Raw genomic sequence first — 7,303 nt, forward strand, 5'->3', positions numbered from 1 at the left:
TTATGTGTCTTCTACACTGAAAGCAGCAGATGGGAGCAGGCCTCTTCATTCAAGACCACTGGGTTGGGGGGAGTCACTGTCTGGTGGTACAGGAAGGGACTGTGATTAACTGCATTGTGTTCCTATGTTGGATAAAATAAAACAAAGAATTGGTGCCTTAGTGCCTAATAGCCACTTACATAGTAATCCAAAACTGACCAAAATGGGCTCCTTCTGGCAGTTGGCATCTAGACACTTGCAGATCGACACTTGTTTAAAGTTGTTCCTTGACACTTCTGGGGATAAAGTTGGTGAGTCTGTTTGCTGTCTATAGGCATTTCTAGTTAGTGTAAGGCTTCAGGATGTATGGAAATTCTATTCTATTGTCTCTAAAAGAGCAATCCTGGCATTTCAGCTTGGGCTGATTTCTATGCCTGTGTGTGGACCCGTATGCAGAACTGGGGCCAAGGGTGTTTATGGGCAATTAAAGTCTCTCATAACTCATAGAAGACCTCACCAGTGCATGGAGGAGGCAGAACCTGCAAAAAACAGGTAGGCTTCTTGCAAAGACAAGTATTATAAGGAGATTATAGAATGTTAAACATCTACTGTGCTCCTCCCCTTTCTTGACCCAACCCATTCCCCAAAAAAGGATATGGGATAAAGAATGAAAAAGAAGTGTAGATGACTTGAAGACCCTTAATGTTTTTTTAAGACTCCAAGTTAAATGTATGTTGTAATGTATTAATATTAGTAACAATATAAACAGAAATTATCTTTAGAACAGTTACAGGTAGGCCAGTGTTAACATTACCTGCCAATACAAGACAAGAATCAAGACAACTATGAATTTTAGCATAAAGCTCTAGTTGTGTTTTACAGATAATATAGTTTTTATATCCACAGTACTTTAAACCCTTTTTGAATTTGATTTTATCTGACATCTTTAAAAACAAAGACTTCTGTAGACCTTGATATTCAGCTTCAAACTAGTCTATAGTAGTTTGTATTGTTAACCTTAGTATACCTATGAAAGCTGATGTAATTACAAAAAAAAGATATTTTAAGTACATAATAAATTATCAGCAACTCCAAGCAGGAAAATGGAGTTTTGTTTGAACGTTATTTTACATATTGCATTTGTAAACCTTGCCCCTCTACCTATTTGAACATTTGGTTTGGTTCATTTTTACAAATCATACAGGAGCTTCAATCCACTACCATTTATTGTGATTGCTAGAAGATAGTCACTTTGTATACCTGGGCATGCTTTTTATTTACAAAACAATATTAATGGATTTTCATGTTTGTTTGTTTGTTGCTTTGGTTAGAGTCATTAACATAGAAGACACTTTTTTTTTCTTTTCTTTGAAAACCCGCAGCGTTCAGCCAGGTGACTTCAATGCATATATAAATAAAATTATTTTGATACTTAACTGCTTTCAGGATGGCCTAGCCTGTAAGCCATTAGTGGATCATTTAAGAGGAAAGGAACTATATAAATATACATGTAATATTATGTATAGGTTCATGTTAGCTATCATGTTGAAAAAAGTTTAAGACCTGGTTTATGAGCTCAGTAATTAAAAAAAATTCTTCAGCTAAATTCTTCAGGAGTCAAATGCTTAAAATATTTCACAATGTTGTGCACAGATACCAAAGTGATTTGCATTTGTCTTAGATCTATTCTTTAATTAAATAAAACTACCTGTTTTCAGTGGGACAAATAGGAAACACTATGTTGGCCCAGGTTTTCATAAAATTATGTGACTAGTTATAAATGCCCATACTAGACTCTAGAAAAAGCAGGGATATTATATTTGTTTAGGATTAACTGAAAAAGAGGCTTTTTTCTTATTTTTTATTTCAACAAAATGTGAACATATAACATATTGTTAGTACACCTGGGATATGTATTGCTTCAGCAATGAAATTCAGCTATTAGTCAGGTAGTTTTACCAATTCAGTTAATAACTAGTTACCCAACAAGGAATACACTTCATTTTTTTAGGAAAAATCCCTACTTGCCTTAAATGGTTGAACAACAAGCCTTATATATCTGAAGAATCTATTCATGCAAATCTCATGCGTAGTAGGAAAAATGGTATGCGTCTCTCTCACACAGTAATATTTCTACAAGTCAAAACATAAAAGATCTAAGCAGCCTGATAAAAATTTTTAACGGAGGTAATCACTTTTGGCAGACAGGTGTGTTAGTGAACAATCACACTTTTTTATTAAAATGTGCATTTTTCATGGCATTATCTTTCATTTATTTGTGGAACAAGGATTTTCTCTTGTACGTAAAAGGACTTTCAAACCTGGGGCGGGGGGGGCTCGGGGGCTCGGATTCAGAATGTTTGTTTCCTCCAGTGCTTCCACCTACAGAAAATACTGATGACAGTAACAGGAAATATTTTTTACTCGTTGCATTCAGGTAGGAGCTAACCTGAATGCAACAGTATAACTTGCTTTGTGAATTCAAAGATCATGACTCTTTAAATATATAGCTGTAACATAAATGTAATATATATTTTCTGCTAGACTTGGTTTGCTGGTAGTCATCTCCCGTGATATTTTCTTACGTAGCCAGTTCTTTACACAGGAACATGACCTCTCACAAGTTTTAGGGTTAAACTTTTCTAACCTGATGTTCCAGTTCCCAAGTGCCAAAGACAGCAAATCATTAGGGATGACTAGAGCTCTAGACTTTATAGAACAGACTTTATTGAAATACCTGATCACATGCACAACCTTTTATACGCAAATCCTTCAGGCGTTCAATCATGAGATCTTCCGAGTGAGTTAAGTACATTACAGTAATAGAAGCTCGCTTCTGAGGGATACAGTGTGACCTGTAAGCAAAAACAAATCTGAAATTAGATTTATTTTGAGGGGAAAACTTACTCCAAACTAGGAAGAAGTTTGGATCCAAACCTCATAAACTGCTCATTTTTACTGTATGTGGTGCTTCATTGATGTGTGTAATGTCTTCATGTCAACAGGAAGTATTTCTCATTCCCTCATACAAACTTCCCATGTATTGCTGGCTCTTTATAGCTCTCATTATTAATATATTTCTGAAAACATAGCTCAATTATTTTCTGACTAGTTAGTATTGGTGGCGGGGGATTGCAAAGGGACCTATGGGAGTGAGGCACGAAACTGAGTTAGCTGTCAATAGGAGAAAGGTGCTTAACTTATGGAAATCCGACCTGGAGTGCAGGACCAAAAAAAACTCTTATGGCTCTGTGTGTTGGGCAGCTGTTATTCAAGAAAACTGATGCTCTTAAATGTCACAGGTCCAATTCTCACCTTTAATCCATTTTGCATTAATGAAGTAGCTGCAGAATGAACCCTATGTAGTGTCTATTAAAGATATGAGAATGTATGTGCTCTTTAGGTGCGTTACCTGGTCCAGTTTTTCATTTTATTTGTTACATCCAGATGTGCTTCAGAGGATTCTTCAGAGTCTTCATTGGAGCATTCTCCTCTTAAAGAAATATTACATTTTACTTTAGATCCCATTGTAGCTCGACAGAACACTTCTTTACAAAACAAAATACAATAATGTTATAACTCCAGGGTTTTAACTAATCTAATAAAGGAAGGATTTCCTCCAATAAAGAGCATTTATGAGTGCAAAAATAAAGCTCAAGTATTTATTCATAAAGTAAAAGTTTATCCACTGGACTGACAGTATCCTACCTCAGCCTTCACCATGCACTCGCTTTCTTACTTTCCGAAGTAGAAGAATTTGCCTTGCAAGAAATCTGTCTGCAGTAATAAAGTGTATGAAATTGCTCATTAGGGCTGTGTGAAATTTCACCAAGTGTTTCATTTCTAAGCTGTTTTGATGTGTTTAGAGCTTGAAACAGCAAAATTGAAGCGAAACAAAAAGCATTGAAACAGGTTTGAAATGAAATGAGGGCACTTGAAACATTTCAAAAGTTTTGAAATGTTTCGCGTTTTGAAGCAGCCCAGTGGTGGGGGGCAGGGGAGAGCTAGTGCTATGCTCTGAGCAGCTCCACAGCCCCATGTAGCTCAGCCCAGCCAGGAGCGCAGCCCTGGCTCTCCCCACCTCCCACCACTGGGCTGCACTTCATAGGGCTGGTGGAGCCAATCGGAGGGCAACACTGGCTCTGGCAGCCTCCCACTGCCGGGCTGTGCTCTGTGGGGCTGGCGGAGCTGATCGGAGCGCAGCACTGGCTCTGCCCACCTCCCAGCACCAGGCTGCACTCCAGTTGGCTCTGCCAGCCCCATGGAGCTCACTCCGGTGGCAGGAGGTGGAGCGGCTGCGCTCCATGGGGCTGGGCTGGCGGAGCTGATCGGAGCGCAATGCCAGCTCTACCCGCCTCCCACCAATTGGCTGCACTCCGATTGGCTCCACCAGCCCCATGGAGCTCAGCCTAGCGATGGGAGGTGGAGTGCAGAGCTGGCTCTGTTCACCTCACCGCCGGGCTGTGCTCCGTGGGGCTGGCAGAGCTGATTGAAGTGCAGCACCGGCTCTGCCCGCCTCCCACCACCGGGCTGCACTCCAGTTGGATCTGCCAGCCCCATGGAGCTCATCCCAGTGGTGGGAGGTGGAGTGGCTGCACTCCGTGGGGCTGGCAGAGCTGATCAGAGTGCAGCCTGGTGGCGAGAGGTGGGCACAAGTGGGGCTGTGCTCTGCCTTTCACTGCTGGGCTGAACTCCATGGAGCCTGGCGCTGGCCACAGGCTGCGCCCAGCACTGGACAACATTGCTGCTGCCTTCTCCCATCCGGCTTGCAGATCCAGGGGCTCGCACCCCCAGGAGGGCTGCTGGGCTGTGCTGGACTCCTCCTGGGGGTGTGAACCCCCAGGTCTCTGTGCCGGATGATGGGAAGCTGCTGCTGCTGCTGCCTGGGACAGAGGCAGCAGCAATTTTCTCTGGTGCTGGGCACAGCCTGCACCCAGCACCAATCCCAGGTGACAGGGCAGCTTCCTCTCATTCGGGACACAGATCCAGGGGTCCACACCTTTGGGAGGAGTCTGGCACAACCCTGCAGCCCTCCTGGAGTTGCAGGCCCCCAGATCTACACCAGGATGACAGAAGGCTGCCACTGGGCACAGCCCACACCCAGTGCTAGGGAAGACTGATGCTGCTGCTGGCTCCAGGTAGTAGCAGCAGCCTCCTGTCATCCAGGCACAGATCCATGGGCCTGCAACCCAAGGAGGGCTGCGGGGCTGTGCCAGACTCCTCCCGAGGGTGCGGGCCCCCGGATCTACATACCAGATGACAGGAGGCTGCCACTGCCAGCAAATTTTTCTTTCAAGACTTCGAGGTACAGTTTCTGATAAACCTCTGCACCTATCTCCTTGAAACTTGACAGGATTCATGCCCTCAGAAGGAGCTACCATCCCTGCAATTTGCATCTGAATCAGGCAACAAATTACAATATTTTAGGGATTTTCATGATTCCCTGTTATAGCTTATGGGCAAAAATGTCGAAACAATGAAACAGTTTCGATGAAACGAAACGGGACAGTGCTTCAAAACAAAACGATGAAATTAAACACTGTCCCTTCTAAACAGCGAAACAGTTGTCGAAACAAAATGATGGTGTTTCGCACAGCCCTATTGCTCATACATTGGCCTAGCTAAGTCATTCTGAGTTTAATGGGGAAGAGCTCATTTAGTCTTTTAAATGAAGGCAGCTAAAATAAGGATCTCTGGCTACATTTATGTGCATAAGTACATTGAGTGATGTTTTGTAACTACAAAACTCAGCAGTAGCTTTTAACTTCCAGTATAGTTATTGAGTGTGTAGTTTGTAGGATTAGAATTGGGTCCTGTTAATACCCTTCATGTCCTGTAAGGCTATACATGTGGCTAATTGAGAGTCTTAACAGAATAGCTGCAGAAATACAGGAGTGTGCGACTGGCATGTACAACCATTCTACAGAATATCTATCTATCTGTCTATCTATCTATCTATCTATCTACCTATCTATCTATAGCTATATAGATATATATATAAATTAATTATATTAAGCCCAGTCTATCACCAAAAGTATGTTGCCTACTGGGACAGGATACTATTTGTCTTTGTATTCCAGCTACTTGGATAGAGACTTTACTCAGTGTAAGAACTTCACTGGTGATGCACCCAGTACAGTTCCAACGTTTAGTTTCTGATCAGTACCGGCCATACAGAAATGTGGGTTCTATTGGCACCACGTGGATTGCAAATGACCAAACTACTGAGACACAAACCACCTTGAAAACCCAGTTTGCTCTAGATCAGTGGTTTTCAACCTTTTTTCATTTGTGGACCCCTTTAGAAATTTCGAATGGAGGTGCAGACCTCTTTGAATTCTAAGTGTAGGTATTCACGTACTTTTGATTCATCTTTCATGGGCCCCTTAAACATATGGACCATAGGTTGAAAACCATTGCTCTATATGAATAAGTTACACTTTAAACCATAATTCATGCTCTGCCAAATGATGTAGCGGGTTTATCCAGCAAAAAAGCATCTGCAGTGCTGCTGGGCATACTTGCTGCAATCTGACTGTCCAGTCATTTGAATGGACTTCCTATAGCCAACTGTGCCTTCAGTCATTGCACATTCCTACATCACTAGAGATTTAAAAAGTGGCTACTTGCAAAAACTTGTGAAGAACCCAGGAGGCTCCAGTATCCAGTAACCAAGCTGTATTGTTTGAAAGTCAACATAGTGCTTGTGAAGGCTGCACTGTTCTAGCATAGGCTCCTCTGGCAGGGTTCTCCTCCTTTCGGTAGCACAGTGCTGGCATTCCCTAGTGGCCTGGTGTTTACTTCCACCATACCGTTCAGTACCAAAAAGCGATAGGCCACTAGTAGAGGCTCATTCTGGGTGCATCTACTCAAACAGTACAAGCTGTTAGAGCTTCATGGAGAACCAAACTTCCACTGTCATCTGTGAATCATAGCTGAAAACCATTGACATTTGAGGTAGTTTCATTCAAAATGGTTGAAATGTTGAAGACATCATAACCGGATGGTGGAAGTTCATCTAGCATCAGCATTTTCTCATCTAAGGCTTCACTTTCTGTAATATTTCCCCGAATGATGGAGATGCTGTGCACGGTTACATTTACTTTAAGTGACTCCGAGTGAAGAGTTTTTCTGAGGAGAACTAATTCAGCAAGCCTCATGGAAGGTTTCAGGTAAGAAATATTAAACCACAGCCATCCTGGAATGCCAAATTCTGGATCTAGGGGAAAAAAAATGGTGTACAAATTGAATTCATATTAAAAACCTCTAAGTCAGATTAACTGAAGGAAATGATGAGAAAAGTTGGTATATAATAAAAGAGATG

At 42.0% G+C, this 7,303-nt stretch overlaps 1 pseudogene; it reads right to left on the minus strand.

Moving 5' to 3' along the window:
• Positions 1–766: 766 nt before the first annotated feature.
• Positions 767–7,303, minus strand: part of LOC102380399 — a 26,776-nt pseudogene continuing 20,239 nt past the window's right edge.

Source organism: Alligator sinensis, unplaced genomic scaffold (assembly GCF_000455745.1).
Source record: "Alligator sinensis unplaced genomic scaffold, ASM45574v1 scaffold917_1, whole genome shotgun sequence".
Lineage (NCBI taxonomy): Eukaryota > Metazoa > Chordata > Crocodylia > Alligatoridae > Alligator > Alligator sinensis.